This window comes from Bombina bombina, chromosome 11 (assembly GCF_027579735.1).
Source record: "Bombina bombina isolate aBomBom1 chromosome 11, aBomBom1.pri, whole genome shotgun sequence".
NCBI lineage: Eukaryota > Metazoa > Chordata > Amphibia > Anura > Bombinatoridae > Bombina > Bombina bombina.
Window position 1 is genome coordinate 31,117,878 of NC_069509.1, and position 19,896 is coordinate 31,137,773.

Sequence of the window (19,896 nt, forward strand, 5' to 3'; positions counted from 1 at the left end):
TTGCTTTGTTCTCTTGATATCCTTTGTTAAGAGTAAAGCTGATAGGACTGTGCAAGTGTCGTTCCCCATCTGGAAGCAGTGTTTGTATCTATGTATAACATTGCTAAAAACAATGTTGCAAACACTGCTGCCAGATGGCTAGAAACACATGCACGCTCCTAAGCTCACCTAAGATTACTCTTTTACAAAGGATACTAAGAACCTAGCAAAATTGATAACAGGAGTAAATTGGAAAGTTGTTTAACCCCTTAATGACCAATGACGAGCAGAGTACGTCACTCTGCACGTCGTCGGTCTGGGAAAGCGGTGGAAGCGATACTGATCGCTTCCAGCCACTTTCCGGTTATTGCAGTGATGCCTCGATATTGAGGCATCCTGCAATAACCCTGCTTGGCCATCCAATGCAGAGAGAGCCACTCTGTGGCCCTCTCTGCTCCGGACATCGATGGCCGCTATCGTTGGTGGGTGGGAGCCGGCGTGGGAGGCGGGTGGGCGGCCATCGATTTGCCGTGTGATGTGGAGGGGGCGGGATCGACGGGAGCTCGCACGGACATGTGCACGGGGGGCAGCGGGCGGGCGCGTGCATGTGGCGGGAGCGGGTGGGAACCGCTACACTGCAAAAAATATTTGGTTAAGAAGTGGGAGAAATGGGGGTGGGAGTTTGCCCTACATGGGGGTTGGTCTTTGGGGGGGAAGCTACACTACAGAAAAGTAAAAAAAAATAATAAAAAAATGTTTTATTCTAAACTGGGTACTGGCAGACAGCTGCCAGTACCCAAGATGGAGCCCATTAAGGTAGAGGGGGAGGGTTAGAGAGCTGTTTGGGGGGGGGATCAGGGAGGTTGGGGGCTAAGGGGGGAATCCTACACAGCAGCATATGTAAATATGCTAAAAACAAAAAACAAAAACAACAACAAATTTACCATTTATTTTAGTACTGACAGACTTTCTGCCAGTACTTAAAGGGACATGCCACCCACATTTTTTCTTTTATGATTTAGAAAGAGAATGCAATTTAAACATCTTTCTAATTTACTTATATTAACTAATTTGTTTTATTCTCTTGATATTCTTTGATGAAAAGCATATCTAGACATGCTCACTAGCTGCTGATTGGTTGCTGCACATAGAAGCCTCGTGTGATTGGCTCACCATGTGCATTGCTTTTTCTTCAACTAAGGATATTTAAAAAATGAAGCAAAATAAATAATGGAAGTAAATTGTAATGTTGTTTAAATTTCTATTCTCTATCTGAATCATGAAAGAAAGATTTTGGGTTTAGTGGCCCTTTAAGATGGCGGGGACAATTGTGGGGTGGGGGGGGGGAAGAGAGCTGTTTGGGAGGGATCAGGGGGTCTAATGTGTCAGGTGGGAGGCTGATCTCTACACTAAAGCTGAAATTAACCATGCATGCTCCCTATAAGCTACCTAATTAACCCCTTCACTGCTAGCCATAATACACGTGTGATGCGCAGCGGCATTTAGCAGCCTTATAATTACCAAAAAGCAACGCCAAAGCCATATATGTCTGCTATTTCTGAACAAAGGGGATCCCAGACCACAAAGAAAACTGCTATCCTAGACAGAATCCACGCTAAAACCCACAACAGCAAGGAGCTATTCACAGTCATCAAGGAATTATCCAAACCCAACAGCGATAGTAACGACATCCCACCCTCCCAGTACATCTGCAACAACATTGCTACCTACTTCCACCGCAAGATCATCAACATCTATGACAGCCTCAAGCTCCAGAACCCACCACTCACCGCCGACCCACCCCCACCTCACCCAAACCCACCACCGTCCACGGACTACCTGGATCACCCTCACCACAGAGGACACACTCAGAATCATGAAATCAATCCACTCTGGAGCACCCTCAGACCCATGTCTGCACCACATATTCAACAAAGCGGGTTTTAACCTCGCCCATGAACTCTGCCTCACCATAAACTGCTCCATCAAATCTGGCACCTTCCCAGAAGACTGGAAGCACGCAGAGCTGAAACCCCTGCTGAAGAAACCCACATAGATCCTAAAAACTACCGCCCCATCTCTCTATTCCCCTTTCCAGCCAAAGTAATAGAGAAGTCCATCAACGCACAACTTATTGACCACAACGAGACCAACCACATCTTGGACCCCTCCCAATCCGGTCTCAGGAGAAATCACAGCACTGAGACCGCCCTCCTCGCTGCCACAGATGACATCTGCGCCCTGCTCGACCAAGGAGAGACTGCCGCCCTTATTCGACACTGTAGCCCAGAGCACCCTCCTCACGCGCCTACATGATGACGGCCTCTGTGATAAGGCCCTGGAATGGATCACCTCCTTCCTCAGCGGCAGAACCCAGAAAGTCAGACTCCCACCCTTCTCCTCCAATCCCACAGCAATCAGCTGCGGCGTACCCCAAAGCTCTTCTCTCAGCCCCACCCTCTTCAACATCTACATGGCCCCCCTAGCCGCTATCATCCGACAACACAAACTCAACATCGTCTCCTATGCCGACGACACCCAGTTAATCATCTCACTCACCCGAGACCCCGCCACCACCAAGAAAAACGTCCACGAAGGACTAACAGCAATCGCCACCTGGATGAACAACAACCGTCTCAAACTTAAAACTGACAAGACCGAAATCCTCCTCCTCTGACCCACTAAATCCACATGGGATGACTCCTGGTGGCCCACAGCCCTCGGATACCCTTCAACTCCAACACACCATGCACAAAATCTAGGCATCATCCTCGACTCATCACTTTTCATGGACAGCCAAGTCAACGCCGTCTCTTCGACTTGTTTTCACATACTCCACCTACTGCGAAAAATCTTCAAGTGGATCCCCACCGAAACTAGAAAATCTGTCACCCACACCCTTGTTAGTAGTCGACTCGACATTTGTGCCATAATTGCACAAGCTGTTTGTAAATGATTTCAGTGAGAAACCTAAAATTGTGAAAAATGTAACTTTTTTTTTATATTTGATCGCATTTGGCAGTGAAATGATGACATGAAATATACCAAAATGGGCCTAGATCAATACTTTGGGTTGTCTACTACATTACACTAAAGCTAAAATTACCCTAAAAAGCTCCCTACATGCTCCCTAATTAACCCCTTCACTGTTGGGCATAATACATGTGTGGTGCGCAGTGGCATTTAGCGGCGTTCTAATTACCAAAAAGCAACACCAAAGCCATATAAGTCTGCTATTTCTGAACAAAGGGGATCCCAGAGAAGCATTTACAACCATTTATGCCATAATTACACAAGTTGTTTGTAAATAATTTCAGTGAGAAACCTAAAGTTTGTGAAAAAATTTGTGAAAAAGTGAAAAATCAAATTTGGCGGTGAAATGGTGGCATGAAATATACCAAAATGGGCCTAGATCAATACTTTGGGATGCCTTCGAAAAAAAATATATACATGTCAAGGGATATTTAGGGATTCCTGAAAGATATCAGTGTTCGAATGTAACTAGTGCTAATTCTGAAAAAAAAAATGGTTTGGAAATAGCAAAGTGCTACTTGTATTTATGGCCCTATAACTTGCAAAAAAGCAAAGAACGTGTAAACATTGGGTATTTCTAAACTCAGGACAAAATTTAGAAACTATTTCGCATGGGTGTTTTTTGGTGGTTGTAGATGTGTAAGATTTTGGGGGTTAAAGTTAGAAAAAGTGTGTTTTTTTCAATTTTTTCCTCATATTTTATATTTTTTTTATAGTAAATTATAAGATATCATGAAAATAATATGCTATATTTTGAAAGCCCATTTAATGGCGAGAAAAATGGTATATAATATTTGTTGGTAGAGTAAATGAGTAAGAGGAAAATTACAGCTAAACACAAACACAGCAAAAATGTAAAAATAGCCTTGGTCCCAAACGGACAGAAAAAGGAAAAGTGCTGTGGTCATTAAGGGGTTAAAATGTCATTCTCTTTCTAAACCAAGTTAGCCATTTTTTTTAAATGTTACTTGGTACCTATGTATTAAACCTCTCACTCACCAAGCTCATGGATGGGTTAAACCCATAGCTAAAGCCACCTTCTGGAGCTAATTGCAGATATTGCAGATGAGACAATTACAAACTGCATACACCTGTAGTTGCCAATCCCTGCCCGTGCTTTGTTCATGAGCTGCAATTGGATGTATTACAGAGCAGGACTCTATGTACATGTTTAATCTTTTTTGGGGGGGGGGGTTAAACACAATAGAAAGAGATAATAATAACAAAACTAAACATCATGCTTTAACAAATCTGTACATTTCATTTTTGCAATAAATTATCACACACTAATTTAGTACCTCCATGAGTGACAAAATTGTGCCACTGTGTTCCTCTGTATCAAGGCAAAATACTTGTAAAATGCCTCTGAAAATGAAATATTATTTATTATTGTGCTGCAACAGATGACCTCTATTGTAATCAAATGGTTAATTTGACAATTCATCTAATTAACAGATAGTAAATGTCTGCAATACAAAACAATGTACTTACCTTCAACAGGAGGCTTTTGACTGGTTCTGTAGGCAAACATTGCATGACTGGTTTTCCCAAGCGCTTATATAGCGTAATATGTAACTTTCAGAGAAGGATGTGGCTAGAGATAAAGTCAAAACGACAGAGACAGAACAAGGTTAAAGAAAACCACATGTATTAGATCCTGATTATATAAAGAGATCTAAAACCAGAATTAAGTCTCACACGTCGATACATGTATTTGGAAACATTTTAGGGAACAATAGTAAGTTAAAGGGACATTAAACACTAAATACATTTTATAAGAATGGCATTTACAGTAGGTTATTCTCCACCACCCTCTAGTTGAGGGTGCTGCCATGTTGAAATCTATCTTTCACTGCAGTCCATCATTTAAGTGTTTGCACATGTGCAGTAACTCTCTTGCAGATACCTTCAGGGTAACCTAGGTTACAAACTTTCAGGGTTCTGTTAGTTAGTTCCTTCATGTGCTTTTGTGAAATTTACTAAATTAATGTAGAATATGGCCGCAGGCAGTGACATTCAGCTATTTTTGGTGCCTGATTAATAAGTGTAAAGGTGCAAATCCTGCAGCCATATCCGCCCATGACTAGTACTAAATTCTCTCTCTTACTCATATGCCCTTATTATATGAGAGTGTGACCTCTCTCTCAAAGTAGTTCTTATATAAATTATACATATGGGGGAATCTATATTATAGAGTATTTATTATAGAAGAAAAGGAGGAACAGCCAGCCACAGCCGCAACATCTGTGCTGGTTCTCACAACTGAACAACCACAATGTAACTGCTTGAGCTGTTTCTCACATCTGATTGGTCAGTTTAGCCAGTTATCCTTCCCATATTGATACATTAATTTGAGCAATAACAATTACTGTTTATAAGTAGCTAATTATACTACTGAATGACTTTCTATCCCACTTATCATTCTGGGAGCTAATAACGTTCTGAGCCTCTCATCTGGCATTCAAGGCCAGTAAAGGTGTCATCTGCCACATTAATGTTTATTCCTTTAGCATGTAAGCCTAAGAGCCCAACTGTTTGCAGATCAACTTCTTAAAAACTGACTACAACAGCGCGACTCTTGGCAGGGACCTCTACCCATTTGATCCCTATAAATGTTACCTTGTATATCGCCCATGTTTATAGCACTGCAGAATCTGTTGGTGCTCTAAAAATAACCGATAATAATAATAATAATTCTTGTGCCACCTCCATCCTGCTCTCACGCAACAGCACAACCGTAGGTCTTGGTGATTATCCCAGATGAGCAAGTCAAGTGAGATTTAAGATCACAGTCTCTGGCTGGCAAATTACTTTAGAACCAGAACACTGAGACACATTTGTTTTAAGTTGCATGTGCAGGCTCACAGAATTACAAATGGAGCCCATTAGGCTAATTTTGGACACCAAAGTGATACCACAGATTAAATTTAAGATAATAATGAGATACAGCATCAGTAACAATAAGAGCTTTTTTTTGTTTTAGAAGGCGCATGTTGTTCTGGCACAGTATTTGCTTATCACAAAAATCTCATGTATGGTTGATGCTCGTAGAGATATTAGTCACTGTTTAAACTATGTTTTTATCTGATGTCTGAACCTACTTTCTCAAATATCTGACTATACATTTATATAAATTGTTTTATTTACTTATCTAGATTGTTTAATTTAAAATATGAAGTTGCCAAGACTGTAAAATGGTTTTACTATCTCTGTATGGAGAACGTTAGTGTCAATGTTATCTCTAATTTTTTTGAGAGGTTTAGACAAATATTTAGATGTGTGCAATATTTATTCAAGTATCTAAAATATGTGTGCAATTTATTATTAAGTGTAGTCAAAATTGAAAATGTTTGTAAAACATATATAACCACACACACGCAGAAACGCTCATTCACCAACTCAATCACACAAACTCTAACATGCATAGAAAGAATCACTCACAAACTTTCCCACAATCACTCATACAGACAAACTTACTCACACAGAAACACTCCTTTACACACATTTACAGACAGAAACACACAACTGACAGAACCTCACACTGTTAGAAACACACACAGAAACATTAAAACACAAAAAATAATCACACACAGAGAAACTGGAATAAATATTCACTGAAACACACACGCTCTTATAGAAACAATGACAGAAACACTCATTCACAAAAACACACAGACACCCACCCACACCCAGAAACACAAAAACATGCACAGAGAGACACTCACACACACAGAGACACTCTCACACACAGAGACGCTCTCTCACAGACAGAGACACAGACACTCTCTCACACACACAGACACTCTCACACACAAAAACACAAACACATACACACAGGAACAGAAACAGAAACACACACAAAAAAAGCTATGGTTCCTCAAAGGGCTTAGAGATTGAAAACACATCAATAGACATAAACCAAACAATTATATATATATATATATATATATATATATATATATATATATATATATAGCACATAGGGGTAAATTTATTGTTGTGTGAGCGGACATCGATAAATGCTGACAGCATACGCTGTCAGCATTTATCATTGCACTAGCATTCCTTGTGAACTGCTTGTGCCATGCCGCCCCCTGCAGATTTGCGGCCGTATACAATCGTGCAAATTGCTGTCTGCCCCCTCAGACAAAGGTGTCAGTAGAGATACCGAAATGTTTGGTGCTGTGCTTATCTTCATACTATGTGCTGTATACTTTATTACACATTGCACCCCAGTGGTTGCTTGAAGTTCAAGTGAGTGCACTGTTTCTATATATATATATATATATATATATATATATATATACATACATACACACACCGAGAGAAATGGACTGCACTCTCAAACTGGACTGGATATACATTCCATGAACCTGCAAAACTCACAGCATTGGGTGCTCACCAGCAATCGCAGACAGCTGTACAGCTTTTAGTGACTCAGGCAGTTAACCCCAGACAAGCTTGGGCGCAAAGCCCATAGGGAAAATTACAAAACAAAATGAGCACAAAGCTAGATTAAAAGCAAAATGGAAGAGTTAGTTAAAGCATTTGGCCAAATAGTGGTAGGCTCAGGACAAAGTCAAGGTATCTTCCTCCCTGGGTAACCAAACTAAAATTTTGCTTAATTCTCTTAGAATCCTTTGTTGAAAAGCATATCTAGATAGGATCAGGAGCTGAGCGCTAGCTGCTGGTTTCTGAACATATAGTCATTTTGTCATTGGATTACCACTGTCTTAAGCTGGCTACCCATAGTGCATTGCTCCTCCTTCATCAAAGGTTACCAAGAGAATGAAGAATATTAGATAATAGAAGTAAATTAGAAGGTTGGTCCGAATTGTATGCTCTGTTTGAATTATGAAAGAAACATTTTGAGTTTCATGTCCCTTTAATGGGCACATCAACCAGCTGTTTTTACAGACTGTCCAGATAAAATTCAAGCCAATATTAAGCTAACATTATTTTTTTAATGCTTGATAAACAAATTATAATCAAATCAACTAATGATACTTATGCAATTAATGTGTGCTGTGAATAGTTTAGGTATGATTTATAAATAACAGAAAATGTTAACATATTACAAAGTATTGAACTGTGCCCACCAGCTAATTCATAATGCCACCCAAATGGCAACATTTTCTGTGTAGAACAATATTATAAAATTTGCATGTGCACTTAGGGGTTCCCATGAGCCTCTATTCGAATAAATGCACTTTATTCATGCCGGGTGATCCCTATTACCACAGTGATCACCTGGCAAGTCAAACTTATATATGGGCTGTATTTAACCGAGGGGCTTATGTGCTTTAAAACTAGGTGTTGTGGGGTCTCTGGGTCTTATTATTATAAGTGTATGTGAGTGCAACATCTTTATTTTTATTTTATTAAATTGTGCCTATACATTAACTCCCCAAGACACACTGAAAAAGCAGTGAACCTTTTTTTTAACATGCCTCTTTTTTCAGTTATCCTGGTTAAAGAATGGAAAACTTAAATGAGGTTATTAAGGTAAAATCAACCCCAAGTACATTTGTTAGCAAAATCCAACATTAAAAAAACTTCAACCAACCGGGATTGACATTGAAACGATTCACCTTTAACTGAACGAACAATGTGCTGCATTTTCTTTTTAATGTAATTTGTTTTCTTTTCAAAACTGCTATATTAAAGGGATATGAAACCCAAAATGTTCTTTCATGATTCAGACAGTGGGGCCGATTTATCACGGCTAACCTTTAGGCTCGCTGGAAACAGGAGTTAAGACCGCGGCTTCTTAACTCATCTGCCACCTTTGAGGTGGCGGACAACAATCTGCCCGATCGAATACGATTGTTGTTGATTGACACCCCATGCTAGCGGCCGATTGTCTTCAGGGGCCGCATTGCACAAGCAGTTCACCAGAACTGCTTATGCAATGTCAAATACGCTGTCGGCATTTATCGATGCATGCCGGACCTGATACGCTACAGCGGATCATGTGCACCAGACACTTGATAAATCGGCCCAGAGCATGCAATTTTAAACAACTTTATTTCTATTATCACATTTTCTTTGTTCTCTTGGTATCTTTTGTTGAAAAGCAGGGGGTAAGCTCAGAAGTGTGCACCTGTCTGGAGCACAATATGGCAGGTTTGCTAGAATGTTATCCATTTGAAAGAGCACTAGAGGGCAGCGCTATTTCCTGTCATGTAGTACTCCAGATGCTACCTAGGTATCTCTTTAAGAAAGAATATCAAGGGTAACGAAGCTAATTTGATAACAGAAGTAAATTGGAAACTTTTTTTAATTGCCTGCTCTGTCTGAATCACAAAATAACTTTGGGGGGTTTCATATTCCTTTAATGATTGACACCTGTATTTGTTATCTCCCCACAACCTGAACCAGCTAGAGTTGTGCAAATCAGATGTAAACAATGACTCTACTCATTTGAATTCTAAGAAAACCAATTTATTTATAGTCAGTGCAATCTCACCCAATGGCCCCTATTTATCAAATGTCTTGCGGACCTGATCCGACAGTGCGGATCAGGTCCGCAAGACCTCACTAAATGCGGAGAGCAATACGCTCTCCGTACTCAGCATTGCACCAGCAGCTCACAAGAGCTGCTGGTGCAACGCCGCCCCCTGCAGGGTGTCAATCAACCTGATCGTATTCGATCGGGTTGAATTGCGCCGATTCCTGTCCGCCTGCTCAGAGCAGGCGGACAGGTTATGGAGCAGTGATCTTTAGACCGCTGCTTCATAACTGCTGTTTCTGGCGAGTCTGAAGACTCATCAGAAACACGGGCCATCAAGCTCCGTTCGGAGACTGATAGATAGGCCCCATAGTCTGGACACCTATCCCATTTAACTCTAAAGCAAGTGCTGAGCAGTAGGGAGAGAAGTCATTGTCATTGTCACATAAACCATGTGATATCAGAGGGTCACGCTACTCCTCAGTTTAACAAAGGAGACTGCTGCTTATAAAGTGAAATCTCATCTGTGTGTTGCTTTATTTCGGCTGCAGAGTTTGGAGCAGTCTTCTTGACCAATCCATTTAAAATCCCTGAACTAAGAGTCTAGTGGAATAAATATTTTCATTCTTTTCATCAATCATTTTAATTATAACAGATATCAGAACAGTCAAGAATTTGATTTGCTCTTCTACTTTCTCTATCATTATAGGTTAGACAGCTGCTTCGGAACATGTATCCCACACTTGTTCTTTCATGATTCAGACAGAGTATGCCATATTAATCAACTTTCTAATTTACTTCATATATGAAATTGTCTTCACTCTCTTTGTATCTTTTGTTGAAAAGCAGGGGTTTAAGTTCAGAAGAGTGCACATCTCTAGAGGAATTTTCCAAGAATGTTATCCATTTGCAAGAGCACTAGATGGCAGCACTATTTTCTGGCATATAGTGCTCCAGATACCTAGCTATCGCCTAGATTTAGAGTTTTGCGTTAGCCGTCAAAAGCAGCGTTAAGGGGTCCTAACGCTGCTTTTTACCGCCCGCCGGTATTTAGAGTCAGGCAGGAAAGGGTCTACCGCTCACTTCCTTTCCGCGACTCCAGGCTACCGCAGATCCCCTTACGTCAATTGCGTATCCTATAGTTTCTATGGGATTTGCCTAACGCTGGTATTTGGAGTCTTGGAAGAAGTGAGCGGTAGAGCCTCTACCGACAAGACTCCTACCGTCAAAAAAAGTCAGGAGTTAAGAGCTTTATGGGCTAATGCGGGAACATAAAGCTCTTAACTACTGTGCTATAAAGTACACTAACACCCATAAACTACCTATGTACCCCTAAACCGAGGCCCCCCCACATCGCAAACCCTATAATAAAAATTTTTAACCCCTAATCTGCCGACCGTACACCGCTGCAACCTACATTATAGCTATGAACCCCTAATCTGCTGCCCCTAACATCGCCGACACCTACATTATATTTATTAACCCCTAATCTGCCCCCCCAATGTCGCCGCTACCTAACTACACTTATTAACCCCTAATCTGCCGACCGGACCTCGCCGCCACTATAATAAATGTATTAACCCCTAAACCGCCGCACTCCCGCCTCGCAAACACTATAATAAATTGTATTAACCCCTAATCTGTCCTCCCAAACATCGCCGCCACCTACCTACAATTATTAACCCCTAATCTCCCGCCCGCAATGTCGCCGCTACTATAATAAAGTTATTAACCCTAAACCTAAGTCTAACCCTAACACCCCCCTAACATAAATATAATTTAAATAAAACGAAATAATATTCCTATAATTAAATAAATTAATCCTATTTAAAACTAAATACTTCCATACTGTTCCAATCAGCCAATAGAATGCAAGCTCAATCCGATTGGCTGATTGGATCAGCCAATCGGATTGAACTTCAATCTGATTGGCTGATTGAATCAGCCAATCAGATTTTTCCTACCTTAATTCCGATTGGCTGATAGAATCCTATCAGCCAATCAGAATTGGAGGGACGCCATCTTGGAGGACGTCACTTAAAGGTACCGTCATTGTGTAAGAAGACTCCGGATGAAGAGGATGGCTCCGCGTCAGCTCCTTGGAAGATGGCTCCGCTCCGGATGGATGAAGATTGAAGACGCCGCCTGGATGAAGACTTCTACCAGATGAAGGACCTCCTCTGCGCACCTTGGATGAAGATTTCTGCCCGGTTGGGTGAAGACGACTCAAGGTAGGGGGATCTTCAGGGGGTTAGTGTTAGTTTTTTTTTTAAGGGGGGTTTGGGTGGGTTAGAGTAGGGGTATGTGGGTGGTGGGTTTTAATGTTGTGGGGGGTTGTATTTTTTTTTACAGGTAAAAGAGCTGATTACTTTGGGGCAATGCCCCGCAAAAAGCTCTTTTAAGGGCTGGTAAAAGAGCTGATTACTTTTGTAATTTAGAATAGGGTAGGGCATTTTATTATTTTGGGGGGCTTTTTATTTTATTAGGGGGCTTAGATTAGGTGTAATTAGTTTAAACTTCTTGTATTTTTTTTATTTTCTGTAATTTATTGTTTTTTTTTTTGTATTATAGATTAGTTTATTTAATTGTATTTTAGTTTAGCTAATTGTAGGTAATTTATTTAATTAATTTATTGATAGTGTAGTGTTAGGTGTATTTGTAACTTAGGTTAGGATTTATTTTACAGGTAATTTTGTAATTATTTTAACTAGGTAGCTATTAAATAGTTATTAACTATTTAATAGCTATTGTCCCTAGTTAAAATAAATACAAAGTTGCCTGTAAAATAAATATAAATCCTAAAATAGCTACAATGTAACTATTAGTTATATTGTAGCTATATTAGGGTTTATTTTATAGGTAAGTATTTAGTTTTAAATAGGAATAATTTAGTTAATGATAGTAAATTTATTTCGTTTAATTAAAATTATATTTAACTTAGGGGGGTGTTAGGGTTAGACTTAGGTTTAGGGGTTAATAACTTTATTATAGTAGTGGCGACGTTGTGGGTGGGAAATTAGGGGTTAATAATTGTAGGTAGGTGGCGGTGATGTTAGGGAGGGCAGATTAGGGGTTAATAAAATTTATTATAGTGTTTGCGAGGCCGGAGTGCGGCAGTTTAGGGGTTAATACATTTATTATAGTGGCGGCGAGGTCCGGTCGGCAGATTAGGGGTTAATAAGTGTAGGTAGGTGGCGGCGACGTTGGGGGGGGGGGCAGATTAGAGGGTAATAAATATTATGTAGGTGTTGGCGATGTTAGGGGCAGCAGATTAGGGGTTCATAGGGATAATGTAGGTGGCGGCGGTGTCCGGAGCGGCAGATTAGCGATAGCGGGGGTGGCAGATTAGGGGTTAATAAGTGTAAGGTTAGGGGTGTTTAGACTCGGGGTTCATGTTAGGGTGTTAGGTGCAGACTTAGAAAGTGTTTCCCCATAGGAAACAATGGGGCTGCGTTAGGAGCTGAACGCTGCTTTTTTGCAGGTGTTAGGTTTTTTACAGCCAGCTCAGCCCCATTGTTTCCTATGGGAGAATCGTGCACGAGCACATTTTTCCAGCTTACCGATACCGTAGGCAACGTTGGTATTGAGGGTTGAAGTGGCGCTAAATTATGCTCAACACTCACTTTTCTGAGCCTAATGCAGCCATTCAGACAACTCTAAATACCAGTGTTGTCTTAAGGGTGCGCTGGGAAATAAGCAGCGTTAGCACCGCGGGTCTTTACCGACAGAACTCTAAATCTAGGCGTATGTATCTCTTCAGAAAAAATACCATGGAAACGAAGCAGATTTTATAATAGAAATATTTTTGTATTTTTTTTTAAACTGCATGTTCTGTCTAAATCACAAAAGAAAATGTTTGAGACACACCATTAGAACACCATTAGAACATTTACAGGTAGATTACAAGTTTTGCGCTATAGAGGGTTTGAAACGAACGCAACAAATGTTGCGTTATTTCACCTTCCATAGCGCTGCCATTATGAATTTTAAAAAAGCCGCCTTGTGCATGCGATATGGTTGCGTTGAGCTCCATACTGAACAAAATACAAGCGCTGCTTTGACGTGCTCGTGCACGCTTTCCCTATAGACATCAATGGGGAGAGAGTGTTAGAAAAGAACCAAACCCCTGCGATTGCGGAATGAAAAGCTCCGTAACGCAACCCCATTGGTCTTTAAACCTAACACCCTGGCATAAACCCCATGATTAAAAACACCCCTAATCTGCTGTCCCTGACATCGCCGCCACCTTCATAATGTTATTAACCCCTAATCTGCAGTCCCTGACATCGCCGCCACCTACATAATGTTATTAACCCCTAATCTGCTGTCCCTGACATCGCCGCCACCTACATAAATGTTATTAACCCCTAATCTGCTGTCCCTGACATCGCCGCCACCTACATAATGTTATTAACCCCTAATCTGCCGCTCCCAATATCGCCTGCCACTATACTAAACTTATTAACCCCTATTCCCCATGCACCCCAACATCGCCCACACTATAATAAAGATATTAACCCCTATTCCGCCGCTCCCCGACATTGTTGCCACTAAATAAAGTTATTAACACCTAAACCTCTGGCCTCCCACATCACTACCACTAAATAAACCTATTAACCCCTAAACCGCAGCCCCTACATCACAACAACCTAAATTAAATTATATTTACCCCTAAACTTAATCCTAAATCTAACCCTAATCCGAAACCTAACACCCCCTAACTTTAACATAATTAAAATAGACCTAAATTAAAGTTAAATTTATTAACTAAATAATACCTATTTAAAACTAAATACAAACTTACCTGTGAAATAAAACCTAAGCTAGCTACAATATAACTAATAGTTACATTGTAGCTATCTTAGTTTTTATTTTTATTTCACAGGTAAGTTTGTATTTATTTTAATTAGGTAGACTAGTTAGTAAATAGTTATTAAAGGGACATGAAACACAATTTTTTTCTTTCATGATTCAGATAGAGAATATAATTTTAAACAACTTTCTAATTTACTTCTGTTATCTAATTAGTTTCATTCTCTGGGTATAATTTGTTGAAGAAGCAGCAATGCACTAATGGTTTCTAACTGAACACGTGTGAGCCAATCACAATCGATATATTTATGCAGCCACCAATCAACAGCTAGAATCTAGGTTCTCTGCTGCTCCTGAGCTTGCCTAGATAAACATTTCAGCAAAGGATAACAAGAGAATGAAGCAAATTAAATAATAGAAGTAAATTGGAAAGTTGTTTAAAATTGTATGCTCTATCTGAATCATGAAAGAACATGTTTGGGTTTCATGTCCCTTTAACTATTTACTAACTACCTAGTTAAAATAAATACAAACTAACCTGTGAAATAAAACCTAACCTGCCTTACACTAAAACCTAACATTAAAAAAATAACAAACAAAATTATCTAAAACAATAAAAATTATTCCTATTCTAATACCTTGTTTTAAAAAAAAAAAACACCCCAAAATAAAAAACCCTAATCTATAATAAACTACCAAGGGCCCTTTAAAGGGCCTTTTGTAGGGCAGTGCCCTAAAGAAATTAGCTCTTTTTCTACAAAAGAAAAGCAAACACCGCTAACAGTATAGAAACCCCCACCCCCAAACCCACAAAATTAAAAATAAAGTAAAACTTAATCTTGCCCTGAAAAGTGCATTTGTATGGGCATTGCCCTTAAAATGGCATTCAGCTCTTTTGCTGCCCATTAAAAATAAAAAGTGTCTATTCTAAAAGAAAAAAAACACCCCAAAAAGAAAAAAAAAACATTACACAAAATAACAAACGAATTATCCAAAATAATAAAAATTATTCCTATTCTAATACCCCATTTAAAAAATAAAAAATAAATAAATAAAAGAACCCTCATCTATAATAAACTACCAATAGAACTTAAAAGGGCCTTTTGTAGGGCATTGCCCTAAAGAAATCAGCTCTTTTTATAAAAAAAAATAAAAACAAACACCCCCTAACATTACACACCCCTACCCCCCAAACCCACAAAATAAAAAACCTAACTAAAAAAATCTTATCTACCCATTGCCCTGAAAAGGGCATTTGTATGGCCATTGCCCTTAAAAGGGCATTCAGCTCTTTTAAGAAATGCCCAAACCCTAATCTAAAAAAAACCCACCCAAAAAAACCTTAAAAAAAACTAACACTAAACCCTCTTTAGGTACTCACAATTTTTGAAGTCCAGCTTGAGTGATCTTCATCCCAGTGGCTCCATCTTCATCCATTGCGGGGCCGGCATCTTCTTCATCACTGTGGAGGTGGAGCAGTCAATGTGCGGAGGCGGAGGTCCAGATGAAGGTCCAAGGCAGAGATCCAGGCAAAGGTCCAAGGCGGAGGTCCAGGCGGAGGTCCATCGATCCGACGTGGAGGTCCTCTTCATGCGATCACCCACCGCAAACTGAGGATTCAAATGCAAGGTACCCCTTTTATACTGTGGGTACCATTGCCTTCCTATTGGCTGAAAAATGTAAATCAGCCAATCGGAATTAGAGCTGCTAAAATCCTATTGGCTGTTCAAATCAGCCAATAGGATGAGAGCTACTGAAATTCTTTTGGCTGATTTGAATAGCCAATAGAATTTCAGTAGCTCTCATCCTATTGGCTGATTTGAATTTCTAAAATCAAATCAGCCAATAGGAATGCAAGGGACGCCATTTTGAAAAGGCTCCCTTGCATTGAAGGATCAGTATATGTCGGCGACCGTATGAAGAGGATGCTCAGCGCCGGATGTCTTCAGGTTGGACAATCACACAAAGGTGGAAAGCATACACCCTGTTATAGACCAAAAAGTTCTTTGATAAAAAATATGCATATAAAATTGACATAAGGTTCAGTGCTCTGGTGCTCGCATGAAAGGAGAGCTGTAAATTACCATTCACTTATAAGTGTAATTAGCAAGGCAGCAATGTCAGGTAGCGGATTAAATTGTAAAGTACTTTTTTGTTACTAAATCGTCTGCCATGTGTCCGGTCTTAGGGTGTGTTTATGTCTCTGTGAGAACGGGCTGTCCACCAGCCCCTTTTTTTATCCAGTTACAATGCAACTCATGCACAATGTAGGTAAAATGTCCTACCTTTAACCCGGGAGCACTCGTTCACTGGGTGGTGGAGCAGCTCCTGCTTCCTTGATAAGCTTTTTCCTCTTGTTCAGATGCGGTAAGATAATAAAATCACATTTTTCACTTTTGTCGACAGATGACAATTTGGCCAATATTATGAACAAGGGTTGCCATTTCACGTATAAAAAGAATAAAACCATTGGAAACATGGTCTCTCCGACAAAACTGAAAACAAACCAAATTGATGGGTCAGCATGGCTGATCATCAAGGGCATGCATAGATGCAACTTTCAAGACTGTGTAGCATGCAAAAAGGTGACATTAGGGGACACCTTCATGTCCACTTTTACGGGACAACATTTTGACATTTTGACCTGTCTAAACTGTAGATCTAAGTATGTTATCTATTTGATAAAATGTGTACAATGTTTGGTGCAGTACGTAGGGTTGACCACCAGAGAGGCACGCTCCAGAATAAGGGAGCATTTATCAAACATTAGAACAGACAGTTCTAGTACCCCTCTGGTGCAACACTTCGTATCTGTACATGAAAAAAATACTGAGAGTTTTTCATGGACCATTATCGAGAAGGTATCAGTACCCAAACGTGTGGGTGACAGAGAGAAACTCCTTGGTAAACAAGAGGTCTACTGGATCTTCAAATTGAAGATTAGATTACCAGGAGGCTTACATTCTGCCTATGACCTCATTAATTTTTTGGCAGCAAAAAAACTCCCCTCCACACATATATGTAGAGCAAAAACATACTACATACACTGGAGTTTAATAACAAAGGAGTAAAACTATCATATCTTCTCATTAAATATTATATATATGTGGTTATGCATTTACCGCACATTCTCTAGCTGTGGACATAAATTATCTGGGTTAATAATGAAGTTTAAAACAGATTAACTATGGTGTTAAAAATTCTTATCATTACTTGTATGTATTAAGATCTCATATGTATTGTTAAATATATAAATACATATATAAGATCAAAACTGTTCACCTGTCACAAAATGTAAATTAACACATGCAAGCTATAGTAAGCAACACAAGCTTAGAATACAGGTATAAAGTATTACGGATATATTGTTAGTTGTTGTGTTAAACGGTTGATTGGATGTTGCATGTCACTACTAGAGTTTAAGATTACCGTTTGTTTATAACCTAGGGATTGTTTTTCAGAAGCCATTCCCCCAAGTGGTTAATTTACATTCCCCAAATGTCTGTGTCAGTAAAAGTACGAAGTCAAACACTAAGCACTTATTGGTGCAGGATTGAACCAATGGGAGGAAGGTAAGCCCTTTAAATAGGGTGGTTTATTTTAAAACTTTTATCAGCTAGGACTACGGCCACGGGCCAAAACACGTCAGCTGGAGTTTCCCCCCTCCCATTGGGTTTCCATCATCAAGTGCTGACAGTTTTGTTCCTGTTAAAGTTTGTGATTGTATCACTAACATAGTCTTTTTATTTTTACAACCGTGTGTTGTTGTTTTCGTTGTATCATACATAATAAAGAAAAGGAAAGAGACATTGGATATCAGTGCTCCTATTTGTTCTATTTTTGTCTTCAGGATGGACCCACTCCGAGCTGCAGGGATGAAGATAGAAGACGCCACCTGCATAGATGAAGATCTCGCCACCTGGATGAAGACATCTCACCGCTTGGATGAGGACTTCGCCACCTGGATGAGGATGGATGTCCGGACTTCAAAAACTGTAAGTGGATCGTCGGGGGTTAGTGTTACATTTAGATATATTAATAACTTTATTTAAACAGTGAGGGATATTTAGGCAAGTTTTTGACTTTGTATACAACAAGACGTTCTGTTAAATCTTCTTTCTAATAATGTACAAGTGCTGCAGAGCTTATGCATAGTATCAGTGGGGTTGAATAGGACATGACATGTCTGCTCGCACTATGATAATTCGGCCACAAGGAGTGCACATATATACCCAGTTTTATAGGAAAAAAAGACTTCCCAGCAATAGGGATGGGCAAATGTGTTGCAAGTGTAATTCCTTTGGTAGAACAAATAGTCCTTTGGACATTAATTTTGGACAATCGAAAAAAAAATTAAAATTCGTTGATCAAATGTTATTTATTTGTTTTCGATTTTACTTTAGTTTTTCAAATGTTCATAATTAGATCAAATATCCACATTTGAAATTTCGAAAGTAACATTCAATTTAAGAAATACTATTCAGAAGTTCAATAGTTCACGTGGTAGGAAATTTAGTAAATTTAATATATCAATTTCGTATGCTTCTAATTTGAATTTTGCACAATTTGAATATTACAATTTAAGAAAGCATTAGAAATACTATTACATTAAATGAATGTTAAAATGTTGCACAAAGATTTGAAATTCGAAAAAAAATGAACAAATGTGTTAAAATTTGATTAATTTTTCGAATGTTGCAAAACATTTGGACATCCTTACGCCCGATATAAGGTTTCAGCAGTGTCACAAGGATGAATGGGCTGATATCACTTTATTGGCCGGAGCTAACATCACTGAGGGTTTCTGTTACACTAAGCAAGCTGCACTACAGACCCTATCTACTGGAGTAGTGCTGCAGATTGCTGTAGCCCACTTAACACGACCATTGCAGCCTCCCCCCATATACATGCAACGCTGCTGCTAAAGGTTACAAATACTCACAGTGCGCTGAGCAGAGCAATAGATATCTGGCCAGACACCGCGTATGATAGACAACTGGGTCCTCTTCAATGGAAACTGCTGGAATAATGAGTAGCAAAACCAGAGGAAGGGTAATCTAATAAAACAGGAGATAAACTCATGTATTTGTCTGAGGCAAACAGAGCTAAATAAAAAAGCTTGCCCAGATTAAAGGGAACTCTTCAGGGTGATAAACTTTTGTTATTTCCATTTATCCTAAGGACCATAAACCCAAACATTCTGGGAATAATTAATAAAGAAATTAAAGGGAGCTCTTTAACCTTGAAGACCTTGCGGAAATTCTTAGATAATCTAGGTCAGTAAAATGGAAATTTTATAGTCTGCAAATTGTGTGAAAGGAAAACAGCCACAGGTATGTTGTTTGGGTGTTAACCTTGTATGGTTTTATCGCACACATCTGTGACAACTAGTAAAAAGCTCATTTAATATAAAGGAAAATTAAACTTGATTTTTGTTGTTCTTGCATTTAATGAAGATATTTTAAAATATATTACAGTGTTTTCTTTCAAAAAGATTCTTCAGTCCCACCATTTTATCTGTGAGGTTTAACAGTGAGCACGCTGTACCTAAAGATGAGTGGTGCACAAACGTGCACTGTTGTTAAACCTGTTGGTTTAAAAAAGAAATAGCTTTAACCCCT